The sequence below is a fragment of the Monodelphis domestica genome, chromosome 4 (genome assembly GCF_027887165.1).
Source record: "Monodelphis domestica isolate mMonDom1 chromosome 4, mMonDom1.pri, whole genome shotgun sequence".
NCBI classification, from domain to species: Eukaryota; Metazoa; Chordata; class Mammalia; order Didelphimorphia; family Didelphidae; genus Monodelphis; species Monodelphis domestica.
Genome location: NC_077230.1, coordinates 113,166,819 through 113,181,643, shown reverse-complemented (window position 1 = coordinate 113,181,643; position 14,825 = coordinate 113,166,819).

Sequence of the window (14,825 nt, the reverse complement as noted above, 5' to 3'; positions counted from 1 at the left end):
ATAATTAAATCTTGAGCTTTGCTGCAGCCCTTTCTAAATCCAGTTACCTTGATTAGGGTGGAGATTGTAGTTTCCAAGACCTGATTCTGTCATTCTAAGTATCTCTATTGTTATTGATCAGGAAATAGACAAATCCCATCCTCTAAAGAATGGTTTGAACAGGGTTGAGTAGTTTTGAAATTCACATTACTCAGTATTTCTTACATCTGTACACTATAGGATCAGAGGAATAAGAAAGTTTGAAAGAAGACATATTGCAAAGCAGGAAACTCACAGAAGGAACTAAGGGAAAAGAGGATTCCAAAAGGAACCATAGGACAGAATAAGAGGGGGACTTGATCCTGGAACTGGGGCTGGAGTTCTTGTTGAGATTGGAACTATGGACTGTCAACTGCCTGGGAGTTAACTGACCTGCCCAGAGTAGAGGTTGCCCTGCCAGTTGAGCTTTGAGACCAGTTTCCAGCTTCTGGACTCAGTTTCTATCAGTTCCTGCCTCTTTGTTCCTGTCCTGATTTTGAAGATATTGTGTTCCTAAAGAAGAAAGCCAGCCTAAAGATATTTTTTACCTGTCTGCACTCAAGGAGACTTTCAGGATTATGCCTGAAGCTCTTGGGTGGCTCTAACATCCAGTCACCACCTGTATTTAGTATCTGAACTATAAAGTCTTTTCCAAAGACTGGTATGGAGTGGCCAATAGTCAGGATAGCTAGAACAGGATTTGGGGGGATTTTGGGGGTACACAGAGAATAGTTGTTAGTTGGCAGCAAGAAAATGAAGACAGACCCTTGTGGGCCTTTTAGATTTGAGGGTGGAGTTATATAAATATATAAATAATAGAGTTATTAGCATCAGGGAACTACTTCTTCCCTCCTCCCTATCCCATTCCTTCTTTATATACTATAGTAAACCTTTTATTAACTTGATAAGAGAAGGCAGGTCTCATTATTAAGAGATCCATGTCTGAAAGCAGCCATTTTGATCCTTCAGCCTAGTATAGACAAAGGCACTAGACTTTCAACCTTATCATCTCAAGAAGTGTTAATATCTACCTCTTTCAACACTTCATTCTACTTACACTTCAATCACCATAGTGCAGAACCTCATCTCCTCTTGGTGATAAATTAAATTATCTCCTTGCATTCAACCTTTCTCCTCTCCAATCATTCCTTCACAAATGGTAAAGTGATTCCCTGGCAGTACACATTCAATTATTTCAGTCCCTTCCTCAACAAGTTCCAGAGGCTGTCCTTTGCTTTGTGAATGAAACATAAACCACTTTATTATACATTTTGTACTCTAGTTCATTTTTCCTGGTAGATTACCTCTCACTGCTTCTTACGAATTCTGTGCTCTAGCTTCATATAGTCATTGGATCAACTGCCTCTTTATTTCAGAATAGGCAAAGGTGCCCCTACTTAGAATACTCTCTCTACTAATGTTATCTCATGGGATCATAGGTTCTTTTAAAGGTTCAGATTAATGGCAACTTTTCAATGAAACTCTTACGTATCCTTCCTGATTTTGTACTTCGGTCCCTTTGTATTTTATTTATTTATTAACATATATCTCTCTAAATATAAAACTGCAGAGAATTTCCCAATATTTTATTATTTTCTTCATTAGTACTTGCTTGATTAATAATCATGATATGGAGGGAGTTGTGTCAACAAAATACAATGACAAATCCTATCAGCCATCCTTGAATTCAATGATAACTCAGATGAAGTCATTCTAACCTATAGTAGCTTAGTGATCATTGTCAATTTAATCTTCTCTCTGAATCAAGCAAGAGAGCAATTAATTATAATTAGTGGAGGGAGTTTCCACAACAAGAATTCCTCACACTAATGAAATTGGAGTCCAGGCCATAAATACAAAATAGATAAATGACAGCTAGATACATACATGTGTGCATATGTATAATATATATTATAGTGTGCTTATGTATATACATATATATGAAAAGAAGAAGATTTGGAAAGAGATAATGCCTCAGAGATTGCTATCACAGATTTAACTAGATAATGCAAAAAAAATAGGTGAAGCACTATCCCTTATTTCTTTTCATCCTGATTTTGAATTTTCTCTTATGTCCAGTGTCCATTAATATCTTGCTAATATGCTTGCTAGGATTAATTATTAATCCATCATCATTGATGCAACCAATCATAGTTAAAAAGGGAAAATAATGTGACAACTCAAAACTATTTCTTTCCATAAGAGCATGTCTCCTTGTGAAAGTAAATTTGATTTTATGTCATGTGAAATATACAAGTTTTGAATTCTTATTGGAATGGCATGGAACAGATCAGGAACAATAATGATGGATAAAGCAAAATTTGATATGACTCAGCTGGACAGAAGAGCATGAAAATACTCTCCTGAGGTGTATATAACTACCATGTCTTCCATCATCCAGAATTGTTTGTGTTTATCATTAAATATAGCCATACTGGTGGCAGAGAAAGGAGAATGTTTTTTAGAAAATTCTTTAAAATTTGGAGAAAATGAACTTAATTTAAATTATTAAATTGAATTATAAATTGTTAAAATACACATTCACATATACACACAGGACAATAACAACTCACCAGTGCATACATCTCCATTCACCTGTGCCTGAAAAATTGAATAGCAGAGAACCAAGTTAAGTGAAAAAATGAAAATCAATTTGCCTTGGCTAATGGCTTGTGAAGGAGGCAAATTCTGGGGTTTGTTACCCCCTAGCCTTGTCAGTAACTTAGAAGAAAAAATGTCAGTCTACTTTTTTTTAGAAATGTTACTTATGGTTTTAATGGGATAAGCAAAAGGAATTGGATTCCAGATGCTGTGAGATTCAGCTACACTCCTGAAATTCTGATCAGAGGAAGAAACTAGGCAACTGGAATTTAGCAAGGATAAATGAACTTTGCATAATCAAAATTAAATATTAATTGTAGCCATGCGGCAAAAGGAGATAATGCAAGCAAAGTAAATTAACATAATTAAATGAACTATAATAGATTTTTCTTTCAAACTTGAATTCTTAGATCAAGCAAATGGGATTCCAAAAGTGTCTAGCTGAACACAAATCTGATACAAGTTATGTCCTATAATAATTAATTCCTGCCCAGAGTACTAATTTGTATTTCTATTAATTATGCATGGTCAAAATATCTCAGCCCTAATAATGGACCAAATTATATCATGATATGCAATGAGACAGTTTTTCTTTTTCATACATTTCTCTCATCATGCATATACATGTGCACACACACCCTATATCCTATATGGCATCATACATTTGTATGCATATATACATAGATTTTCTTTTTAAATAAGGAGGAATAATTTTATATTTAAGATAAATTTATTTATTTATTTAGATCAGGCAGTTTATCTGAGTGTCAGTATTAGTTCAGTGGAAAGCACTAAATAGAAATCAGATTGGCTCTCATCTTGATATGCCTTCATGAAAGTCCCATTTTGATGCCTTGTCCAAAAATGGAGATGACTCAATATTATTTTTTTTTCTTATCCCTTACCTTCTGCTTTGGAACCAATACTAAGTATTAGAAGATAGAAATTAATAAGGGCTAGACAATTGGGATTAAGTGATCATGGCTATATAGCTGGGGAGTTTGGGGAACAAAATCTGAACCAAGACTTCCCATGTCTAGGCCTGGCTCTCCATCCAGTGAACCAGCTAGCTGACTGACTATTTTCTTAAGGATATTCCAGGAGAGCACATATTATCAAGGCAGAACTGCTTCAAATATAAATACCATGAAGGAAGCTTTGTTATTCAAGAACAAGTCAAGCTAAGTTAAAAGTGACTCATCACCAAATTGATCACTGGCTAACAAATTTGGGAGTGACAATAGCTATCCGTAACCATCTACTAATTTATAGGAAGGTTATAATCTGTGTTATTAAAGAATTAAAGAAGCATGACTGCTTTCCTCAGTGGGTCTTTCATATCCCACTTTATACATTTATTTTTAAAAGGCTGTATATTATGCACTAAAGTCTTTACATTATTAAGAATGAGTCCTAATACTTGCCTGAGATTACCTTTCATATTTATCCATTCATCTTGATATTTTTCTCTTAAGTTCCTATCTTACATTTCCAAGTATCTATCTCCCATGATATGCTCCAATGGCATCTAATATTCAACATATCCAAAACCAAATGTTTTTAAAATAATATTTTATTTTTCTGTAATTACATGTAAAATAAATTTTAACATTCTTTTTTTTTACATTTTAATGTTCAAAATCTCTCTCTCCTTCCCACCTTCAATTTCTCACTCTCCTTCATCCCTTCCATTTCCTAAGACAGTAAGCAATCTGATTTAGATTTTATATGTGCAATCACTTAAAACATTTTTCCATATTAGTCATTTTATAAAAGAGAACTCAAACAAACAAAAAAAGTAGAAAGGAAAATATAGTTATGTTTCAATCTGTATTCAAATTTCATCATTTCTTTCTCAGAAGGTAGATGGCATTTTTCATCATTAGTCTCAGGGATTGTCTTGGATCACTGCAATGCTGAGAATATCTATGTCATTCACAGTTGTTTGTCAAAAAATTATTGCTGTTATTGGGTACAATGTACTTCTGGTTGTGCTCACTTCACTTTTCATCAGTTCATGTACTCTTTCCAGGTTTTTCTGAAATCTTCCTGCTTGTAATTTCCTATAGAACAATTAGTATTCATTACAATTATATGCCACAACTTGTCCAGCCATTTCTCAATTGATGGACAACCCCTAAATCTTCAATTCTTTGTCACCACAGAAATAGCTATGATACATATTTTTGTACAAATATGTCCTTTTCCATTTTTTAAATTTCTTTGGGATATACAAGTAATATTATTAATGGGTCAAAAGGTAGGAACAGTTTTATAGTTTTTTTGAGCATAGTACCAAATTGCTTTCCAGAATACTTTGATTGCAACTCCATCCACAGTGATTTAGTGTCCCAATTTTCCTTCATTCCCTCCAATTTTTATCATTTTCCTTCCTGAGAGGTGTGAGGTGGTACCTCAGAGTTATTTTAATTTACATTTATCTAATCAAGACTGATTTAGAACATTTTTCACATAATTATTGATGGCTTTGATTTCCTCATATAAAAACTCCCTTTGCATGTCTTTTGATCATTTATCAATTAGAGATTGACTTTTTTATATTATGAATTCTACTTAGTACTCTAAATACTTGAGAAATTAGAACTCTATTAATGATTCTTGCTATAAATGATTTCTCACAGCTTTCTGCTTTCCTTCTAATCTTGATTCCATTTGTTTGATGGGAAGAAAAACATTTAATTTAATAAAATAAAAATTACCTTTTTAAAATTTTATAATACTCTCTGTCTCTTGTTTGGTCTAAATTCTATCCTTATCTATAGATATGAGGGGTAAAATATGTCCTTGTCCCCTTATTTAACTGTAGTATTATCCTTTATTTTTAGATTATGTACTTATGTTGATTTTATTTTGGTATATGGTATGAAATATCAGTCTATTCCTAATATCTACTATACTATTTTCCAATTTTTCTAATATTTTTGTCAACTAGTGATTTCTTGTCCCAAAAACTTGTATCTTTTGATTTATCAAAAACCATTACTATGCCCATTTGTTACTAAGTTTTGTGTACCTAATTTATTCCATTGAACCATCACTCTATTTCTTAGGCAGTGCCAGATTGTTTGAATGATTACTGTTTTGTAATATATTTTAATATGTGGTGCTCTTAGGCCACCTTCCTTCACATTTTTCATTGATTCTCTTCATATTCTAGACCTTTTAAATTTTGTTGTTATTTTTTTTAATTCTATAAAACTATTTTGGGAAGTGTGATTGGTATGGCACTGAATAAGTAGATTAGGTAAAGTTGTCCTTTTTATTAAATTTGCTCAGCCTACCTTTGAGCAATTAATATTTTTATAATTGTTTAAATCTGACTTCATGTGAAAAATATTTTTGTAATTAGGTTCATACAATTTCTGTGTTTGTCATGGCAGAGAAACTCAAGTATTTTATATTACCTATTGTTAATTTAAATAGAATTTATTCTTCTATCTCTTGCTTTGTTTTTTTTTTTGTTAAGCTGTAGAAATATTGATAATTTATGTGGGTTTATTTTATATCCTATAAATTTGCTACAGATGCTAATTATTTTAAGTAATTGTTTTAGTTGATTCTCTCTGATTCTCTAACTATATTATCATCTATGGAAAACTAAATGTTTAAAACATTTTTTTCTCAATGTCTTTATTTCTGTTGATGTCACCATTACTTTCTAAGTTATCTGAACTCAAAAGTTTAGAATTACTCAATCTTTTCCTTACCTTCAAAATCAAAGTAGTTTCCAACTTTAGTTTTTCTACTTTGACAAAATCTTGCACATCTTCCCTGACTCTCTATTTGCCCTGGCCACGGGAAGGGGCGGGGAATCAGTGGGCTGTGTAAGCAAGGTGGTTGGGGCACTTGGAACTTTGGCAGGGGCCAGCAGGCTAAGGAGGGGCAGGGAGGGGAAAGGCTGGACCAGCAGAAGACTGAGTGGGGATCTGGCCCAGGTGCAATGGAGGTGTGCCTTGGAACAGATTACCAGACATTTTTAGCACCCTGAAAAACATAGCAATGGCTTTACTCATTACTCATTATTTTTCCCTCTATGTACATTGTGAGTCCTTATTCTCAGCATTAAATAATATCAAAACCAACAAAATAAACAGATTGACAGATGAAGTTAGTAGCACTTGCTTGGGCTTGAAGTGTACAAAATACCAACCTTCAATTGAAGTTTTAGTCAATGAAATTCAGCAACAAAAAAGTCACTAATAGGCAGGTTAGTTAAAGAATTCCCCTTCTCCCTCACTCATCTTAGTTCATGGCACCCCATACAAGTTAAATAATATCAAGAACAACAAAAGAAACCTACTGACAGATGAACAAAGAAGTCACTATGCAGGTAAGTTAAATAATTAGTTTTTGGTTTATTAAATAGTTATATATTACAATTACACATTTTTGTTATTTAAACTATAAATATCATGAAATTATGGGGTTTTTTCTCAAAGTGACACACCACCTGAGTTATGCTCAGTTTTTTGGAGAATTTTGACACAGCAAGCTCAAAAGGTTGCCCATCACTGAAGGGATGTCCCTTAATTGGAGAATTGCTGAACAAAATGTGGTATATGATGGTGATGGAATCCTATTGTGCTATAAGGAATGATGAACAGGATGATTTCAGAAACTAACTGGAAAGACCTCCATGCACTGATGCAGAGTGAAATAAGCAGAACCAGGAGAACATTATACACAATAACTGAAATACTCTGGAATGATCCAAAGTGATAGACTTTGCTACTAGCAGCAAGACAATGAACCTAGATAATTCTGAGGGATTTAAGAAAAAGAATTCTATTTTACCTCTAGAGAAGCAACTGATGGCATATAATTGTAGATGAAAACATATGATTTATCACTTATTTATTTGGGTATATGATTTGGGCTTTTGATTTTATGAGATTATTCATTTTTAAATGAATAATATGAAAATGTTTTGTGTGATAATACTTGTATAATACTGAGTGAATTACTTGTCAACTCTGGGAGTAGGAAGGGGTGAAGGGAAGGAGACAACATAAACTATATAAGTGTAGAAAACTTAAGTGGAAATTTGTTATTAAAATAAAATAAAGATAAAACATAAACAAAGAAAAAGAAAATCTAGTTCCTTGAATATACTTATTGGTTTTCCCTCTTTGGATCTTGATCCTTCACAACTGCTGATTTATACTTCTAGACTTCTCTTGCTTGGCACATGCCTATTTTTTTAAATGGACCTAGATTATTACAACCCACTAATTTACAAATGTTCCACTAGTCTGCTGCCATCAACTTTAGTTGCCGTTGAGCTAAGTCAATGGAAGTCATGATTAGTACCAGTGTTCATCAATTCAAAATGTCCAGGATCATCTTGGTAAGCAATAGTTCCCCTGCTAATCCAAAAGATAAGCTTCATTTACTGTTTTTAGTTGAAATTCCAAATGTCAATATTTTTTCTTGCCTCAGGCCACCTCTAATATACCATGTCTCCACATACTACATACTCACATATAAACTATGAGTCTGTTGACTTCTTCTTAACTTGCCTCTTTTTAAATGAGATAACTGTTGGAATTCATCACTATCTTTTTTTCAGATAATTATATAATGGTGGGACTGTCTAGTGAGGGCCAGTTCTAAGCATGTGCATACAATATACTCTGCCTGCTCTAATTTCTGGTTCACCCATTTCTTTTTATCCACCCAGAGGCTTCCAACATTTCTCTTTCCTCATTTGAAAGCCTCCAGGGAAGAGAAAGAGGTAAACTGTATTCAAACCTTATGGATGAAAACTTAGTCCTGACTTAGAGGCCATTTAAAAGGCTCTTAATCACCAAATTGTCTGGAAACAGTATATAACTGCACATGATCTGACAGTAGAAAAGATACCCTCCATTACATATTTCCAGAAGCTGATTCACCAAAACTCCATATGGTTTGGCAACAGAAAAAACATAATATGTTTTATTATGTTAATGCCTGGGCATTGGTCAGTCTCCCATTGCATTTTACATCTGACAGGGCTTATCATCACAGTCCCCCAATATTCAGTTCACTCAACAGAGATTGACACTATCCTTTACTGAACTCATTTTCTTCTTGTTAATTTCAAAATGTACCCCAAATGTGTGAGAGTTCCCTACACTCAAATAACCTACCCTATTATAATATATACTGACTAATTCCCTCACATTCCCTGCTTCCATAAAATGGAGCTTTACTCTCAACACATGTGTCACAAATATCAGCGATTAGCTTCTAATCACTCCTCTGCAGATTACCAGTGCTGAGAAAATGTCCTGATGCTCTGAAATAGATACAGGGGTAATTAGTGACTATCTTTTCTATTCAAGTCAGAAATTCCCTATATAATCTTCTAATACTATTAACAATATCCAACCTAAGCTCTCCCAAATTCCTGGGTTGACCGAGAGTAATTCAATTCTTTGTAGAGGCCCTACATATGACACAAACACAAGAAAACATTGAATACAGAGTATTCACAAGTCAAAGACTAACTATATTATTCTATAAATACTCTAGTCTTCTAATAAACCTGTGTTGATTCTCTAATATATGGATATCACTGTGTAAGGTACTCTGGGGAATTCAAATTAATATGTCATAAAGTCTCAAATGTTAAAGGAGAGATCTTAAAAAGTTACAAAGTTTCTCCATGAGTTTCCATTGGTTGACTGAATTATACTAATTCTTTCCTTCAATTAAGTCAACTATTAATCAATGTAAACCATACTTTAGAAAGCCCACAAAACACAAGATTTAGAAAAAATAAAAATGAAATAATGTAATAACTTTTAAATTTTGATTGAAGACATTTGTTGATTTCCATTCACTTGGTCTACTTATTTTCAATTGGAGGACCACTGATTTAAAATGTGAAACTTCAAAGACCATCAAATCAACATGGACCATAAAGAAGTTGAGGGAGTTGCCTAGGATCACATAATTAGTAAGTATCCAAAGTGGGGTTTGAACACAAGTTTTTCAAATCCAGGTCAAGTAATCTATTCATTGTTCAATGTTTCCTCTCCTTCAATAAGAGGAATAATAATAATAATATATGTATATAGTGTTTTAAAGTTTAGAGGATGCTTTTTCTCAAATGAGCCTAGTTCTTCAAAAAAGAGAGTGAATGTATTATTCTGTACATTCTATATATCAGAAAACTGAGGGTCAGAGATATTGAGGTTGAGTCATGGTTCATTTTATAGTTTTGATGTCAAATTGTAGAAGTAACAATTGTAGTAATTATATTATTTGTTCATGTCAACAAATCAAGCTTCTCAGAGCCCAGAGTAGGATAGAGCAGAATGACCAATTAATGATTAATTTAGAATCAATCAAGGTGACCTGTCTGCTCTAGAAATGCATCCTACTCTCCTACAGATATACAGAGTTAGAACTGGAAGGAGCATCAGAATGATTCATACAACGATATTAGTTTACACAGGAGAAATAACTTAGATATGTTAAGTGACTTGCCCAAGATCACAAAAGAAAACACATAGGTAGAGGATCTGAAATCAGGTTCTGTGAAGACAGAGTTTATGTTCTTCCCGCTGTACCGTGCAATCTTGGTTTATCAATCAATACAAGTAAAATTGAATTCAATACAAACTAAGCACCTAGATTTGTGAGTTATGATAGAAAATTTAAGGTATAGCTCCTGCCCTGGAAAATTTTATCATTAAAGAAGGAAGATGAGATGTATTAAACAACTGAAGGATGACATACAAGATAAAATCAAATAGAAAATTTTATGAGACAGATGATGATCACCTGAAAATTCAGAATAGAAGAGAACAGAGTACTAAGAATTTTGTGGTAGTAGAATATCCACAAATCATTGGAAGTGGATGGACAGGACCTGGTCATACTCAGATAAATGGAAAAGGGGGATGAAATTGGAAATTATAGCATTCTCTATATCAATTGTGCAGTATGAATGGGTATTTTGATTAGTAGTTTGAGTGACTAGATAAACCACCTCAGTTTCTTTGACCTAAATTCTTTTCCTTTAACTGAATTAGTCTTAGAATCATAAAAAAAAGAATCAATCCTAGAGTTGAACAAACAGGTCCAACATTTGGGTAGATGCTATATAAGAACATGTGCAGTGTTTGGACAGAAGTCCTAGAAAAACATGTCCAACTCTAAGATTCTATTTTATGATTGTGCGACTAATTCAGTTAAAGAAAAGGAAACATTTAGGTCAAAGTAACTGAGGTAGTTTAACACTTCCAATGACAGAGATCACTATTTTGCAAGGCAGATCTAAATGTTAGGAAGTTCTTACTGAAAATGAATCCAAATCTGCCTCCTACAATTTCCACCTCTTGACTCCGGTTTTGTCATACTAATTAGAGTAAGCCTCTTCCCACTTCCACATGGTACCATATCATATACTGCTAGATCTCAATTAAGAGGAATAATTAGTGCTCTGAAGTGGTTAATATCAAATTATTATTATGTACAATATGGCCATTGGTTTCAACTCAATGGAAATATGCATTGCAGATTTGAATTGTGTGACCATATCAGAGGGTTCATATTAATTAGGGCCTACCTGTATTTTAAAATAGATTGAATATTCTCACTCCCCCAGTTTTTCTAGCCCTCAACACCATTCCACATTGCCTATGTAGACAAATCCAAAGAATATTTAACTTTGAGATTCTTTTACACAGGAATTCCAATAACATTGACCTTCTACTTGACCGCTGCAAATGAAAATCTAAATGTACAATCTCAATGAGCACAAGATGTATATTTATAAGTAGTAAGCATTTTGTTTGACAGGCATTTTTTCATGAGGCCTGGACTGTCCAAAAGGAAAAAGGGCAACAACTTTTCTCCAGATCATTTCCCTCTAAATAATGCATATAAACCTGTCTTTATTTTAGCTTTAAGTAATCACAAATCCTATTTCTTAGTTTTTGTTAATTTAAATGCAACAAACTGAAGCAGTTCAGTAAATCTAATACTAATAAGGTGACACGTTGCATACAAAATGGTGCATTTTCATTTATACTATTATGTTGTTATCTAAACAGAGCACAATAGATAGAAGAAGGAATCAATATATATTGATGATTACAAATCCCCAATCTAGGACACTCCCAGTTTTGTTCAAATGCTTCTGCAGTCTGCCTTCTCACAGTCCAGAAATAAATTAATGCATTCAACTTTTCTATTCAGGCACTGGCTTACCATGTGCCAGTGCTTTTAGAGTTTTAGGTGTGACTATCACAGGAAGGTATAAAAGGAGAAGAAACCTTATCCAAAGTATATTCCTATGTATAGGGAAAGACAAAAGGATCTTAGTCATTCTGAGGAGCTTAAATGAGTAGATCTCTGTTCTTCCTTTGAAAACATCTCTCTCTGCAAGGAATGGTAACACCTCTTTCCATACTGAGATGGTGTAAGACTGAGGCTGGGAGTCTGAATAATAATAGAAAGCAGCTCATTTGATTGAGCAAAAGCAGTTGTGTATCTGAGCTCAAACCTGGAGCTGAGGACTTAAAAAGCGAGAAGTCTCCTCTGCCATAGATTATATTAGAATAGAGCAAGACAGGACACATGCATGCATGCATGCATGCACGAGTATTCATAAATGCACATAGAGCAGGTTTAGGTCGTAGGGAAGAAGAGATGGGGATTTTGCCTAGGTTGAATGCTCCCCAAGAAGTTCTCAGACCCAGAGATGGAAGGTGTGGCAAAGCAATGGTAGAGGCTCTCATTTCCCAAGATCCCAACCTTCTTAGGGAGTGAATGAATGTCAAAGAGCTTCTCCTGGGGAGGAGATCACTGGAGTCCCATTGAAGGGGCAGAATGGTGAGAAGTTCTAGACTGGAGCTCACTGAGAGGAGAAGAATCAATCCATGCGAATTTCTTAACCAAACCTCTTAGAGAGAAAAGGAATAACTATATCCTCGACAAGACATCCCTCCACACCCTGAACAGTTCAAGATGGGAAATCTTATAACACTTGGCATATGCACTAAGTACTAGGGAGTTATTGGAGGCACATAGATGCTACTTGACCGTCACTAGGCACAAAGCCTCCAGAGTTTCACACTGTACCAAATATAGTGTAAGTACTATTTTTTTTAATCAACTCACTGTTAATAAATGCAAGAATACAAGAAGATAATTTGAATCCAAGGTCAACAGGCTCCAAGTCCATTACTCTATCACTAACTCATGCTTTAGGCAACTGGGTAAAAGAGTGGATTGAGCAGAGACTTATGTTCAAATCCATCCTCAGATACTTTCTGACTATGTGACCCTAGAGAAGTGACTTAATCTCTGCCTGCCTCAGTTTCATCTATTGTAAAATGGGGATAACAATAGGACCTAGTTCAAAGAGTTGTGAGAATCAAATGAGATATATTTGTAAAGCACTTGATGCAGTGTCTGGCACATAATACATACTTACTATATAAATGCTTATTCATTTCCTTCCATGCTGAGTTTATTTACTTTACTTTCTTATTGTTGATTTTGTTAACTCAAAAGTGTGTTAGACTTCTGTTGCTCAGAAAATGATGGCTACAAGAGTATTGATTCAGTGAATCAAAGTGAATAGGCCATACTTCTAAGGATAGAGTTCTCCTCTTTAAAAAAAAGAGGAAAAATCCCAATTTCTTCAATGGCAGGCAGCAGAAATTGTTTAGCCAATAAAACATAGGAAAGCTCTTTGCCCATTTCATCCCAAAGGGAAGGCAAAAAGAGATATACATTCAGTCCATATTTCTTTTGACTGATCCAAATCATGGTTATATGTTGTTTCTTGCTTGTTTGCTTCATTTTTCTTCTGTGTCTCAAGAAGTTCTCTCTCCATTGAGGTTATAAAGGCCTTTGGAATTCAGAAAGAACTGGAATATTCTTTAATCTTTGGGCTTTGGCCCTGGGCCCATGTATTGATACAGCCTTCTCAGCTTACTCCAATCTATCCTGGTATTTGTTTCCTGAAATTTTAGTGCATTTTTCCTATAGACAAAAAAAATGTAAACTTAAATTGCCTTAGTTTTGTTTAAATTTGTTTTTGTGCCTAGTATCTCATTTCATTAGTTTAAAAATGTGGCATTGAGAAAACTTTACTTAGCAAAGCAGATGGACTTACCTATATAGTTTTTTTTTGCAAATTGTCTCTGAAACTGAAGCAGAAACTCAGCTTAGGCATCTCAGAAACTGAAATAGACAAAGATTGTCACTCATCCAGGTTCACCCAGTTAGAAAACGTCTGAGATTGGATGTGATCTCAGATCCTCCCTACTACAGATGTTAAGGCACAGACTTCTGAGTCATGCTATATTATAAGAGTTTCCTCTATGATTTGAAGAGACTTGCTGAAGATAGATGTCTTACATTGTACTTACACAATCTGGTATTTTTTACCTAGCTGTTTACTAGGCTAATCAGATCTATGAAATAAGTTGAATATTCTTGAAATCAATCACTCATTTCCATTGAGAGTAATTCTCTCTATTACCTCTCCTTCAGTTTATGCAGATAATCATGTGCTCAATATTGCCATTTACCTTCATAAATATTGGAAGCTATGTGGTGAACCAAGAAAGGACAAAACTCAAGTTCAAATTCTGTCCCAGACACGACTAGCAAAATGATGTTGGGCAAATCACGTAACCCCTGTCTCTTTCAGATTTAACTGTAAAATGGAGATAACAATATTACCTGCCTCCAAGGATTGTAAGGGTAAAATAAGATATCATTTGTAAAGTTCTTTGCAAATTATGAAACACAATATAAATGCTAGATATTATTATTTTAAATAGTAACATTAATATGACATAGAGGATCTAGTCTGTGAGATTGGAATTCTCTTGAATGTTGGGCAATTTCTTTACATTTTTTATTTTTTCTGAAATAAAACCAAAAGTTTAAAAACTTACTTTCCATCTTAAAATCAATGCTGTGTATTAGTTCTAATGAACAAAGTGGTAAGGGCTAGACAATGGGTGATAAATGACTTACCCAGGGTCATACAACTAGCTCTAATTTGAACCTAGAGCCTCCTGTCTCTAGGGCTAGCTCTCAATCCACTGAGCCACCTACTGGTCCCCAAACCAAAAGCTTTTTGACTTCCTCAAGAGGGAGTCTCTACTTTTTGCTTTCCTGAATGTCACTTCTTGAAAGAAGAGAGAAACTCTCCAGAGCTTAGTTCCTGG